Here is a 15,544-nt window from a genome sequence, read left to right on the forward strand (position 1 = left end):
CTGTTGAAATATGATCAGAGGATCTATGTGTATAATCACTTTAATATTAAAATATAATCTTATGAAACTCAGTTGGATAAGATGACAAACAGGTGCCAAAACGTTTAAAAATGCTAAATTCTTTATTTAGTAAATAGAAGAGTTGGTAGATTCTATCTAAAGTTTCTAAGTTAAAAAAGTGAAGGTTAATGCACTTATAGTTTCATAATTTCTAAAGGTAAACTAGGAAAACCATGCTACTTATATATTTCCAAATTACTATTAGAAGACAAAAAAAGGCATACAAAAAACAACAACCATGTAGAAATCTTTATGACATATTTATAACAGAGAACAAAATATAAAATAAAATGCTTTGATAATATATACATAAATACATTTAACTAGAAAAATTAGATTGCATCAAAAAATAATACCGAATTTCACACTGAATTAAACAGCTTTCTAAACTTTACATCATTGTTCTTCAGAAATGCCAAAATAAAATCATGGAAGGAAACAAAGCAAACCATGGCAGAGAAGGTTGAATTGGGGGCAAAATCATTAATCACAAAAGAGAGGGGGCACTTTTAAATGGCAAAGGCTACAACCCAAACTGAAAATCTAATCGTCCTGAATCTTCATACACCAAATAACACAGCATCAAAACACTTGTTGCCAAAAAACAAGACATTTAATAAGAAATTGTAATAAAATGTCTGACTTCATTTTTGATATTTGATTCCTGACAACTTTCAGGTCTCCCTTTCTCCTTTCCACTTCTGTCCCAAGCTAGTAAGAAAGCCTGGTACTCTCTCCTTTGGTACTGATGGAACACTCAAACTATGTAAGCCTCAGCTCTCCCCAGTCTCATTCCCTAACCACATTAAAAACCAAGCCAGTCTCTTCTTCCTTTCTCCCAAGACATATTTGGACCTGCTTGGGATCCTGCCCTGCTCTCTCAAAAAAGCCTCATCGTGTGAGGAATAAACCTTTTCACACCCTCTTGGTGCATGTGGTATTCACTAGTATCAATATCTGAACAAAAGTTTTGGGGGTGTGTGTGGGGGGGTTCATCCAGTTTCTACAGGATGATCACAACAGAAATAGACAAATGTATTAGGAGATTTTATCTTGTATCTCTCAGTCCAGGCAAGAAATGAGTATACAGAGGAGCTAAGTAGTATAAACAGGTGTATCTAAATTAAGTGCATACACATCTATTTGATTATAATTTATTTTTCATGGATTTGGCCATAAATAGATATAAACATGTACAAAAAAGCCCAGATATACACTCACATGTATAATGTATTATGTTTATACATCTGTATATGTGTGTACATGTGTCAACATATATACATATATACACACAGTACTGAGCCTTATAGAGAGTATACCTTCTTTCAAGCACTCAAGAACACCTCACAATGACTATATAGTAAAGCACACCCACAAAACTACCTAAAAATTTTTTCAAGAATTAAAAAAAGACCCCATTATTTAACTATTAAAAAACAAATTGATAAAAAATATAGAAACTGGAAACCAAAAACCACTGGGAAATTGACTTAATTTTTTTTTCTCCTCCCCTTTATTATTTTCCACAAGGATTAGACTGTAATTAAATTTGAGGAGGACTAATTCTATGCCAAAGAACTATTGGGATTTTGCACCTCCTTGTTTTAGGAAGAAAGAATGTTTAAGCATCAGTATAATTTTTTGTTACTGTTGGACATTCAACAATGTGTAGAAGGGCAAGTATTAATCTTTAGTATTCAAATAGGTGAGTTGTGCTGGTTATTGAGCTTTGTCTCTCAGTTTCAAATCCACCCTTATCTGTTTTTTGATTCTGGGGCTGGTACTCTTCCCAAACCACATTTCTCCTTTGCCAGTTGGTTTCCCTTTAGGCTCTGCCAATAAGGGCTGCTAAGGTGAAACCATGGGATTTGAGGAGGGAGGGGACTTGATACTTCCTGCTTTCTGCCTGTGCCTGTCAGTGTCATCACATTCATGGCTTTTCACCTTGGCAGTGGTAGTTCACTCAAATAGTAACAGTTGATTTCAGGTTGCAGTTTTTCCACTTGCTAGAACCAGTCTCCTGAGAAATGCCAGTACCAGTTGGCTGAAGCTCCTTTCTTAGAAGTCTGTGTCTCAGCTCCAAGGGACCATCTCCTGAACATCTCTGCCTCAGGGGTGCAAGTCCTAGTTGCTCAGGCCCCTCCATTGCCTCAGCTTCAGCCTATAGCAACTGCCTCTGTGATTCCTCAGTATCTGTTATTGTTAGTATTAGTAGAAATAGTAGCAGCAGCAGTAGTATATTTTCTGTTCTCTGATGCCTGCTTGAGAATTGTTAATATTAAATTTCTTTTTAAATAATTGCACAGACTTCTATCTCCAGGCTTAACTGTTACAGAAATCCATCCTTGCTCTTCCAGATACTTAATCCCCTAAATATAAGAAGCCAGCTTCCTAAGTGTGTATCAAGTAACCAACTCTCCTAGTTTCTTAGATTTTACATGCAAATCACCCCAAAGCCTATAATCACAGTTTCTCCAGTCACTTCCCCTAGAGAGGCGTCTCATTTAATCATGTCACTGTCTCCTATTGAAAAAGTCAGAGCTCATATGCCACGTCTTATGTACTTAGATAATTCCTCAACATCAAAATAAATTTGATTAACCAAATGCCCTTTCCCTGATTATAGTAGATGACAGAGAGCTATAATAAGTTCCTGAAACCACTTCTACTGAAAGCAATGCTCATTCCAGTGGTTTGCTTTTGGACTAAATAGCTATTATAGTAGTTGCTTTTGTGGTTAAGAAAAATTAATTATTTCTTCTTGTTTTGAGTGCTTATGAAGACAATCATAGGCTTTTAAAGACCTCAGAAAAATATTTAGTATTTACATTTTAAAAAGTAAGATTCTTGGAATACTCTTTTGATAATATCAAAATAAAATGGGGGCATATGTAACTGGGAAAAGAATATTTTTGCATCGTATTAGCTCCCGTTTCCTTCTTCAATAAACTGTTGTCTTGTACTATCAAATTTAAGATAAGAAATAGTTGAGCAGAATGGATTTGAGATAGTTACATGTGTCTTTTGAGGAAATTTATGTTCCACTTATAAGAATTTGGTCAAAGTTTGAGGATTAGCATTTAAGATCCTCAAAATTTCACCTTTGTAGTGATATATCATATATGATAGGTGGAAAATTCCCTAAACATTTTACCATTGACAAGAATTGTATAGAACAAATCCTAGACATTTTCAGAAGAAAGAGTAGTTATGATTCAGGCTCTCGTTCATTTTCAATTGATTCACAGCAAAGTGGGACAGTTTTAATCTAATTTAATATATATAGCCCAAATGTCACAAACATAGATTTTGGGGAAATGGAACTTGCTGCAAACGTCTGCAGAATCCTCTGGGAGTGGGACCAGCATAGATTTCTGTGGTCAGTCTTCTTCTACATCTTCCCAGTTTCCGTTATTGAGGAGGTACTGAAGAATTCCACTTAGTGGCTTGCCAGCAACATGATAAACATCTTTGGGGTTTTAAATATAGTAATAGGCTCACTATGTGCTCTCTTTTTTTCCTGAACAGGAAATGCTACCTGTTGGAGTTGAATCACTTATGAAATATAAGAAATATAAAAGCCTTTCTACATACTTAACTTACAGAAAATACATGGGATTTAACTTCACTTATGATTATCTTAAATAGATAAAATAGTCATAAAGTTAAAATATATGCTTACAGAATATATTGTGCTTACAGAAGCAGAAGGAATTTGACCTTTAAACGAATGTATCCTTCAAGATAGTGAGACCCATAACTATAAAAATATAAAATGTATATTTTAAATGACTGTGCAGGGCTTCCCTGGTGGCGCAGTGGTTACGAATCTGCCTGCCAATGCAGGGGACACGGGTTCGAGCCCTGGGCTGGGAAGATCCCACATGCCACGGAGCAACTAAGCCCATACGCTATAACTACTGAGCCTGTGCTCTAGAGCCTGCGAGCCACAACTGCTGAAGCCCGGGCTCTAGGTACGCGGAGCAACAAGAGAAGCCACCGCAATGAGAAGCCCACACACCGCCACGGAGAGTAGCTCCCGCTCACCGCAACTAGAGGAAGCCCGCACACGCAGCAAAGACCTGTGCTGCCAAAAATAAATTTATTTAAAAAAAAATTACTGTGCAGTAATTAAACAGAATTTGCATAAAGTTTCCTCCTTTGTTTATCTAGTAATCTATATTCCCAGAATAGGAGAAAATTGAGTTATTTAACTTTATACTTGCTTGTATTATAAGAGTAGTAAAAAATTACAGTATAATGTGGTATGCATGTGTTTGTGTGTTGTGTGTATGTGTATATGGTGTGTGTATGTGTATATATATGTATTTGTGTGTATGTAGTACATATATATTTGTATGTATATATACAAGTTTTCTACAAGGAAATTTATTTGCCTAACATTCCATTGTATCAACATAGCATAATTCATTTAATCTCTATTTATGAAATTTTATTTTTTAGTCTTTTTCCTATTAAAATGCTATAATTAAACTTTTTTGCCACTTACATGATTATCTCTGAAGATAAATCTCAGAATTTGATTGACTAGGTCATAATTTTAAATTATGATTCCACAGCATTCCATAATATTATATACTACTCTTCTTATTGATGCATACTCTGTGTCAGTTCATCAGCTTACTGGATGTTTTTCATATACAAAGCATTGGAATTTGAAAACTTTTCCCAAGAAAGTCATTCATCTTTTAACTTTGTTAATGATGTTTTTCACCATAAATGTTCCATTTTATTAAGTATTTTATGACTTAAAGTCATGCTTTAGTACACCATTTTAATTATTTTGATTCAAAATTTTTTATTTTAAAATATATCCCAAGATTCCTTCTGGAATTTGAATGGTTTCTCTTTTAACAAGTAGAGTTTGATCCGTTTGGAATTGATTTTTTATAAAACATTAACATAGAAATCCTGCTTAATTTTTCTTCTAAATGACTAGATGGTCATTCCCAAAGTATGCATTTATATAGTTTTTCCCACTGATTTGAGATCCATCTTTATTATATACAGCTAGATTCCCTATATCTTTGGGTCTGGATTCTCTCTTTGTTTTTTTCATCTCTTTACCTATTTCCCTGTCAGTTTTAGATTGTTTGAAGTAACGTAACTTTGTAAAAGTATTTTAATGTTTTTCAAGGCTTGTCCTTCCTTGTTATTCTTCATTTCCAGGATTTTCCTGTCTATACTTCAAAGCTTATTTTTCTGAGAAAATATCTTTTTTTCCCCTCTGATACTGAGTAGTTTAAATAACACCGGAAATATATATTCTTTGAAAGTTTAAAAATTATCAGCTTTGTGGTAATCTAGACCTGGTGATATTCTTTGATAAAGCTCTTTAGAATATTTGTTTGTGTGTTCGTTTTAAAGCAAATTTGATAATTTATAACTTTCTTAAATATATCTTATTCATACAGATTTCCAAAGAGAAGTACAGAGAGGTGAGGAAAATATCCTCATAATTTTTCATGTTATTTGTTTAGTTTATTAACTCATTTTAAACTTTGTTTATATTTTTTATTTGACTTTATTCTCTCTCTTTCTTGATTTTGCTAACCCCTTTAAACTGAGGGCATTTCAAAGACTTGCTTTTTAGTTTAATTAAAGCAATTGTTTTCTAAACATTATATTATAAAAATATATTTTTTCTACTCCACATTACTGTTGTTCTCCTGATTTCTTGAGTTCAATGTATAATTCATTTTTTTTAATTTTAGAAATTTTTAGTAAACATACATATGCACTTGAAAATAATATGGAATTGTTGTTATTGTGCATATAGTTCTATAAATGTCTATTAGGTAAATTTGGTTGATGGTATTGTTTGCATCTCTATCTTCTTACTGATTTTCTGCCTATTTTTTCTATCAATTACTCAGGGAGGAGTTGTGGAAGTCTCCCATTATAATTGTGGGTTAGTTTATTTCTTCAGTCAATTCTACCAGTTTTTGTTTCAATACTTTGAAGCGCTATTGTTAAACACATGTGCTGTGGAGATTGTTATGTCTTCTTAATGAATTAACCCCATAATCATTATAAAATGTCTCTCTTTATTCCTGGTAATAGTTTTAGTTCTGAAGTATTCTTTGCCTGATGACAGTATTGTCATTTCAGCTTTCTTATGATTAGTGTTTGCAGAGTAGAACTTTTCTCATAATTTTACTTTTAATCTATATCTGTCTTTATATTTAAAATGTTTTATTGTAGACAGGCTTTTTCAAAAAATCAATCCAACATACTCTGCCTTTGTATTGGTGTGTTCAAATATTTATATTTAATTTTACTATCAATATGGTTGCTGTTTTATCTGCCTCTTTGCTATTTGTCTTCTCATTGTACCATCTGTTCTTTGTTACTTTTTTTCAGTCTTCTCCGGCTTTCTCTTATTTTAACTGTTTTTCAGTATTCCATATTATTACCACTATTATCTTACTTTTACACTAGTATTTTTTATTATTTTTAGGCTACTGTTTTAGTAGTAACTCTAGCTTTTAAAAAATATATATCTAACTTCTCACGGTCTACCTAAAAATAATATAATAACCATTTCTCATATAATGTATGAAGCTTACAATATTATAGTTCCATTTCCCCTCATCCATTGTCTTTTTTTTTTTTTTTTTTTTTTTTTTTTTGCGGTACGCGGGCCTCTCACTGCTGTGGCCTCTCCCGTTGCGGAGCACAGGCTCCGGACGCACGGGCTCAGCGGCCATGGCTCACGGGCCCAGCTGCTCTGCGACATGTGGGATCCTCCTGGACCGGGGCACGAACCCATGTCCCCTGCATCGTCAGGCAGACTCTCAACCACTGCGCCACCAGGGAAGCCCCATTGTCTTTTGTCATACATTTTACTTTTACATATGTATATAATCCCCTTAGTATTTGTTATAATTTTTGTTTTAAAAACTCAGTTTTATTTTAGAGAAATTAAGGAAGAAAAAGAGTTTCTATTTATCTTTACTTTTACCATTTCTGAAACTCTTCATTTCTTTATGTAGATACAAGCTACTGTCTGATATTTTACTTCTTTTGCTTCAAGAACTTTAACGCTTGTCATTCAAGTATTCTGATAGTAAATTCTCTCAGCTCTTAAACTTCTGTTGTTCTGAAAAATCATTATTTTCCCTTTATTTTATTTTTTTTTTCTTTTTTTTTTTTTTTTTTTTTTTTCTTTCTCCGCAGTACGCGGGCCTCTCACTGTTGTGGCCTCTCCCGTTGCGGAGCACAGGCTCCGGACGCGCAGGCTCCGCGGCCATGGCTCACGGGCCCAGCTGCTCCGCGGCATGTGGGATCCTCCCGGGCCGGGGCACGAACCCGTGTCCCCTGCATCGGCAGGCGGACTCCCAACCACTGCGCCACCAGGGAAGCCCCCCTTTATTTTATTTTATTAGATTTTTTTTTTGATATGGACTATTTTTAAAGTCTTTATTGAATTTGTTACAATATTGCTTCTGTTTTCTGTTTTGGTTTTTGGGCCATGAGGCATGCAGGATCTTAGCTCCCCGACCAGGGATTGAACCCACACTCCCTGCATTGAAAGGTGAAGTCTTAACCACTGGACAGTCAGGGAAGTCCCTTCCCTTTATTTATTTATTTTTTATTTTTTTAAACATCTTTATTGGAATATAACTGCTTTACAATGGTGTGTTAGTTTCTGCTTTGTAACAAAGTGAATCAGTTATACATATACATATGTCCCCATATCTCTTCCCTCTTGTGTCTCCCACCCTCCCACCCTCCTTATCCCATCCCTCTAGGTGGTCACAAAGCACCAAGCTGATTTCCCTGTGCTATGCGGCTGCTTCCCACTAGCTATCTATTTTACGTTTGGTAGTGTATATATGTCCATGCCACTCTCTCACTTTGTCCCAGCTTACCCTTCCCCCTCCCCGTATCCCTAAGTCTATTCTCTAGTAGGTCGGTGTCTTTATTCCCGTCTTGCCCCTAGGTTCTTGATGACCATTTTTTTTTTTAGATTCCATATATATGTGTTAGCATACGGTATTTGTTTTTCTCTTTCTGACTTACTTAACTCTGTATGACAGACTCTAGGTCCATCCACCTCACTCCAAATAACTCAACTTCATTTCTTTTTATGGCTGAGTAATATTCCATTGTATATATGTGCCGCATCTTCTTTATCCATTCGTCTGTTGATGGACACTTAGGTTGCTTCCATGTCCTGGCTATTGTAAATAGAGCTTCAATGAACATTGTGGTACATAACTCATTTTGAATTATGGTTTTCTCAGGGTATATGCCCAGTAGTGGGGTTGCTGGGTCATATGGTAGTTCTAATTTTAGATTTCTTTTTTTTTGCGTTACACGGGCCTCTCACTGTTGTGGCCTCTCCTACTGCGGAGCAGAGGCTCCAGACGCGCAGGCCCAGCGGCCATGGCTCATGGGCCCAGCCACTCTGCGGCACGTGGGATCCTCCCGGACGGGGTCACAAACCCGTGTCCCCTGCATCGGCAGGCAGACTCTCAACCACTGCGCCACCAGGGAAGCCCTATTTTTAGTTTTTTAAGGAACCTCCATACTGTTTTCCATAGTGGCTGTATCAATTTACATTCTCACCAACAGTGGATAAGGGTTCCCTTTTCTCCACACCGTCTTTGACAATTATTGTCTAGAATTTTTGATGATGGCCATTCTGACTGGTGTGAGGTGATACCTCATTGTAGTTTTGATATGCAATTCTCTGATGATTAGTGATGTTGAGCATCCTTTCATGTGTTTGTTGGCAATCTGTATATCTTCTTTGGAGAAATGTCTATTTAGGTCTTCTGCCCATTTTTGGACTGGGTTGTTTGTTTTTTTGATATTGAGCTGCATGAGCTGCTTCTAAATTTTGTAGGTTGGTCCTTTGTCAGTTGCTTCATTTGCAAATATTTTCTCCCATTCTGAGGGCTGTCTTTTCATCTTGTTTATGGTTTTGTTTGCTGTGCAAAAGCTTTTAAGCTTCATTATGTCCCATTTGTTTATTTTTGTTTTTATTTCCATTTCTCTAGGAGGTGGGTCAAAAAGGATCTTCCTGTGATTTATGTCATAGAGTGTTGTTCTTCCTATGTTTTCCTCTAAGAGTTTTATAGTGTCTGGCCTTACATTTAGGTGTTTAATCCATTTTGAGTTTATTTTTGTGTATAGTGTTAGGGAGTGTTCTAATTTCATTCTTTTACATGTAGCTGTCCAGTTTTCCCAGCACCATTTATTGAAGTGGCTGTCTTTTCGCCACTGTATATTCTTGCCTCCTTTATCAAAGATAAGGTGACCATATGTGTGTGGGTTTATCTCTGGGCTTTCTATGCTGTTCCATTGATCTATATTTCTGTTTTTGTGCCAGTACCATACTGTCTTGATTACTGTAGCTTTGTAGTATAGTCTGAAGTCAGGGAGCCTGATTCCTCCAGCTCTATTTTTCTTTCTCAAGATTGCTTTGGCTATTCGGGGTCTTTTGTGTTTCCATACAAATTGTGAAATTTTTTGTTCTAGTTCTGTGAAAAATGCCATTGGTAGTTTGATAGGGATTGCATTGATTCTGTAGATTGCTTTGGGTAGTAGAGTCATTTTCACAATGTTGATTCTTCCAATCCAAGAACATGGTATATATCTCTCCATCTATTTGTATCATCTTTAATTTTTTTCATCAGTGTCTTATAATTTTCTGCGTACAGGTCTTTTTTCTCCTTAGAAGAAAAAAATACCTAGTTTATTCCTCGGTATTTTATTCCTTTTGTTGCAGAGGTAAATGTGAGTGTTTCCTTAATTTCTTTATTTTTTTAAAATAAATAAATTTATTTATTTATTTTTGGCTGTGTTTGGTGTTTGTTGCTGCACGCAGGCTTTGTCTAGTTATGGTGAGTGGGAGCTAGTCTTTGTTGCGTTGTGCAGCCTTCTCATTTCAGTGGCTTCTCTTGTTGCAGAGCACGGGCTCTAAGCATGGGGATCAGTAGCTGTGGCTCGTGGACTCTAGAGCACAGGCTCAGTAGTTGTGGTGCACAGGCTTAGTTGCTCTGCGGCATGTGGGATCTTCCCAGACCAGGGCTCAAACCCGTGTCCCCTGCATTGGCAGGCGGATTCTTAACAACTGTGCCACCAAGGAAGTCCCTGTTTCCTTAACTTCTCTTTCAGATTTTTCATCATTAGTGTATAGGAATGCAAAAGATTTCTGTGCATTAATTTTGTATCTGGCTACTTTACCAAATTCACTGATTAGCTCTAGTAGTTTTCTGGTAGCCTGTTTAGGATTCTCTATGTATAATATCATGTCATCTGCAAACAGTGACAGCTTTACTTCTTCTTCTCTGATTTGGATTCCTTTTATTTTTTTCTCTTCTCTGATTGCTGTGGCTAAAACTTCCAAAACTATGTTGAATAATAGTGGTGAGAGTGGACAACCTTGTCTTGTTCCTGATCTTAGAGGAAATGGTTTCAGTTTTTCACCATTGAGAAAGATGTTGGCTGTGGGTTTGTCATGTATGGTCTTTATTATGTTGAGGTAAGTTCCTTCTATGCCTACTTTCTGGAGGGTTTTTTCCTAAATGGATGTTGAATTTTGTCAAAAGCTTTTTCTGCATCTACTGAGATGATCATATAGTTTTTATCTTTCAGCTTGTTAGCATGGTGTATCACATTGATATTTGTATATTGAAGAATCCTTGCATTCCTTGGATAAACTCCATTTAATTATGGTGTATGATCCTTTAATGTACTATTGGATTATGTTTGCTAGTATTTTGTTGAGGATTTTTGCATGTATGTTCATCAGTGATATTGGCCTGTAGTTTTCCTTTTTTTGTGACATCTTTGTCTGGTTTTGGTATCAGGGTGATGGTGGCCTTGTAGAATGAGTTTGGGAGTATTCCTTCCTCTGCTATAGGTTGGAAGAGTTTGAGAAGGAAAAGGTGTTCGCTCATCTCTAAATGTTTGATAGAATTTGCTTGTGAAGCCATCTGGTCCTGGGCTTTTGTTTGTTGGAAGATTTTTAATCATGGTTTCAACTTCAGTGCTTGTGATTGGTCTGTTTCTATTTTCTATTTCTTCCTGGTTCAGTCTCAGAAGGTTGTGCTTTTCTAAGGATTTTTCCATTTCTTCCAGGTTGTCCATTTTATTGGCATATAGTTGCTTGTAGTAATTGCTCATGATCCTTTGTATTTCTGCAGTGTCAGTTGTTACTTCTCCTTTTTCATTTCTAATTCTATTGATTTGAGTCTTCTCCCTTTTTTTCTTGATGAGTCTGGCTAATGGTTTATCAATTTTGTTTATCTTCTCAAAGAACCAGCTTTTAGTTTTATTAATCTTTGCTCTCATTTTCTTCATCTCTTTTTCATTTATTTCTGTTCTGATCTTTATGATTTCTTTCCTTCTGCTAACTTTGGGGTTTTTTGTTCTTCTTCCTCTAATTGTTTTTGGTGTAAGGTTAGGTTGTGTATTTCAGATTTTTCTTGTTTCTTGAGGAAGTATTGTATTGCTATAAACTTGCCTCTTAGAACTGCTTTTGCTGCATCCCATAAGTTTTGGGTCATCATGTTTTCATTTTCATTTATTTCTAGGCTTTTTTTGATTTCCTCTTTGATTTCTTCTGTTATCTCTTGGTTATTTAGTAGTGTATTGTTTAGCCTCCATGTGTTTGTATTTTTTACAGTTTTTTTTCTTGTAATTGATATGTAGTCTCATAGCATTGTGGTTGGAAATGATACTTGATACAATTTCAATTTTCTTAAGTTTACCAAGGCTTGATTTGTTACCCAAGATATGATCTATCTTGGAGAATGTTCGATGAGCACTTGAGAAGAAAGTGTATTCTGTTGTTTTTGGATGGAATGTCCTATAAATATCCATTAAGTCCATGTTGTTTAATGTGTCTTTTAAAGCTTGTGTTTCATGATTTATTTTCATTTTGGCTGATCTGTCCATTGGTGAAAGTGGGGTTTTAAAGTCCCCAACTATTATTGTGTTGCTGTCAATTTCCCCTTTTATCGCTGTTAGCATTTGCCTTATATATTGAGGTGCTCCTATGTTGGGTGCATAAATATTTACAATTATTATATCTTCTTCTTGGATTGATCCCCTTGATCATTATGTAATGTCCTTCTTTGTTTCTGTAATGGTCTTTATTTTTAAGTCTCTTTGTCTGATATGAGAATTGCTACTCCAGCTTTCTTTTGATTTCCATTTGCATGGAATATCTTTTTCCATCCCCTCACTTTCAGTCTGTATGTGTCCCTAGGTCTGAAGTGGGTCTCTTGTAGACAGCATATATATAGGTCTTGCTTTTGTATCCATTCAGCCAGTCTGTGTCTTTTGGTTGGAGCATTACTCCACTTACCTTTAAGGTAATTATTGATATGTATTTTCCTATTACCATTTTCTTAACTGTTTTGGGTTTGTTATTGTATGTCTTTTCTTCTCTTGTGCTTCCTCCCTAGAGAAGTTCCTTTAGCATTTGTTGTAATGCTGGTTTGGTGGTGCTGAATTCTCTTAGCTTTTGCTTGTCTGTAAAGGTTTTAATTTCTCTGTTAAATCTGAATGAGATCCTTTCTGGGTAGAGTAATCTTGTTTGTAGGTTTTTCTCTTTCGTCACTTTAAATATGTCCTTACTCACCCTTCTGGCTTGTAGCATTTCTGCTGAAAGTTCAGCTGTTGACCTTATGGGGATTCCCTTGTATGTTATTTGTTGCTTTTCCCTTGCTGCTTTCAACATTTTTTCTTTATATTTAATTTTTTGATGGTTTGATTAATATGTGTCTTGGCATGTTTCTCCTTGGATTTATCCTGTATGGGACTCTCTGCACTTCCTGGACTTGACTATTTCCTTTTCCATTTTAGGGAAGTTTTCAACTATAATCTCTTCAGATATTTTCTCAGTCCCTTTCTTTTTCTCTTCTTCTTCTGGGACCCCTATCATTTGGATGTTGTTGTGTTTAATGTTTTCCCAGAGGTCTCTGAGACTGTGTTCAATTCTTTTCATTCTTTTTTCTTTCTTCTGCTCTGCAGTAGTTATGTCCACTATTTTATCTTCCAGGTCACTTATCTGTTCTTCTGCCTCAATTATTCTGCTGTTGATCCCTTCTAAAGAATTTTTAATTTCATTTATTGTGTTGTTCATCACTGTTTGTTTGCTCTTTAGTTCTTCTAGCTGCTTTTTAAACGTTTCTTGTATTTTCTCCATTCTATTTCCAAGATTTTGTATCATCTTTACTATCATTACTCTCAATTCTTTTTCAGGTAGACTGCCTATTTCCTCTTCATTTGTCTGGTCTTGTGGGTTTTTACCTTGCTCCCTCATCTGCTGCATATTTCTCTGTCTTCTCATTTTGTTTAACTTACTGTTTTGGGGGGCTCCTGTTTTGCAGGCTGCATGTTTGTAGTTCCTGTTGTTTTTGATGTCTGCAGTGGGTGAGGTTGGTTTATTGGCTTGTGTAGGCTTCCTGGTGGAGGTGATTGGTGCCTTGGTTCTAGTGAATGAGGCTGGATCTTGTCTTTCTTGTGGGCAGGGCCATATGCAGTGGTGTTTTGGGGTGTTTGTGTACTAAGTGTGATTCTAGGCAGCCTCTCTGCTACTGGGTGGGGTTGTGTTCCTGTCTTGCTAGTTGTTTGTCATGGAGTGTCCAGCACTGGAGCTTGCTGGCTGTCCGTGGAGCTGGGTCTTAGTGTTGATTCGGAGATCTGTGGGAGAGCTCTTGATGATTGATATTACGTGGGGCCAGGAGGTCTCTGGTAGGCCAGTGTCCTGAACTCGGCTGTCCCACCTCATAGGCTCAGTCCTGAGCACCAAGACCCTTTTTTTCTTTTCCTCTGTGCTCAGTCTTGCTTATAGGGGGCCATGTTCAGATGCCTCACCCCCTGTACTTCAGACCAGAGTTTTCTGATTAGCTTTTAAGTCAGTGTTCTTAGTTGATAAAAGATTTGCTCAGGCTAATATAAGTAGAGCTGTTTCTTATTGGTATATGTTCAATAGTTCCTAAAATCATTGCTGGTGAGGGGTGAGGGCTGAAGAAGTTGATTTATGATTAAGGGTCCAGAAAAAAATGCCCCAAATCTGAAGAAAAGCACCATTACTGCTGCTACCATTTCAAATAATGCCAGGAATTCACCTTTATTGAAACTATTTCTGCGAAGCATCAGGGTTTCAACCTTGCAGCTATAGTTGTTCTCAAAATGTAGATATCTCTTTGCCATCTTTGCCATCTATGTAAGCAAAATTAAAAGTCTACATCTAGCCTATTTGTATACATTATTCACTCCTGAGTCAAAATCTCTTCTGGAGGATTTTGATTGGTCAAGTCACACATCCTCCACTCACCCCCCTCCCCAAGAAAAAAAGAAAGGCAGAACATTTGAATTCTTAATTCTAATTTGAGGAAGGAGAACTCATAAATGTAAGGCGTTACTAATATAGAAAGTCTATATCAAAAAATGATTCTCAGCCATAAATATGACAAATGAACTCTGTGCCGACTCCCTTTTAGGATCAACTTAGTTGCATGTCTGCTTAGACTGAAAGGAAGGGATCAGTGATCCTCTAAATTTGCTTGTGAGTGTTTTCATATTTACCTATGAATCTCTGTTTTTCAGTAATCTTTCAGGTGTTAAATTATCAGTTCAAAGATCCATCATGGATCTTAATTTTTTTAGTTGATTTTTCTTTTAGTTTCATGTTCAAGTGATAAAACTAAATTATTGGTCTTCCTCAATCCTAGGGAATCAGTGTCAAGCAGTGATGGTTTGATCCAAGTTTCATTTCCTGGAGTTATCAATTTTTCTGTATTTAATCTCATGAGAATACAGTTCAACTTCTGCAGCTGTATTTGAGGTCTGGCATTCAAGTCTTCAAGAATTGATAAATGGAAGCAACCTGGCAAGGAGCATGAAGAGTGATTAAGAGATTGACTTACTGGAATGACTGTCAAACTAAATATATAGTTCCATTCCTAAATTGGTAGAGATTAGGAGCAGGAGATAAGATAGAGCATGCTGAAATGTTTAAAAATCTAGGAATTTAAGGAGTTATGTATAACTGTGAAAGGAAGTAAAACAAAAAATATCAGGTTGAAACTAAGAATGATGTGAATTGGATAGAAAATCCTAGGGGCCAGAGAGAAACGTTTTGAGTTGAAGATTTGCAAGTCTTTGCTCTATATGGACTGGTAGAGCAAAGACCAAACAAATGTGTATTATTACCTAATGAGTCCCTATCTCTACTGATAGGCTGGTGAGACCTTTAAGTATTGAATGGCATAGTTAAGGATCACTAATTACTAGGAGGGAAGTGATGTGATATCTTGTGCATGAACAGAGAGATACCCCAAATTCCTTTCATTTATGGAACATGATAACTATCCTACAGACCCTCCAAACTTCCAAATCCATCTACTTATGCTCTATTTGTAGAAAATCTTTTTAAACTTTTGCTTAAGTAACTGCCAATGATTGTATTAAGATCATTAGATGATTATATCGACTC

The sequence above is a fragment of the Mesoplodon mirus genome, assembly GCF_964341445.2.
Source record: "Mesoplodon mirus genome assembly, chromosome: 12".
Lineage (NCBI taxonomy): Eukaryota > Metazoa > Chordata > Mammalia > Artiodactyla > Ziphiidae > Mesoplodon > Mesoplodon mirus.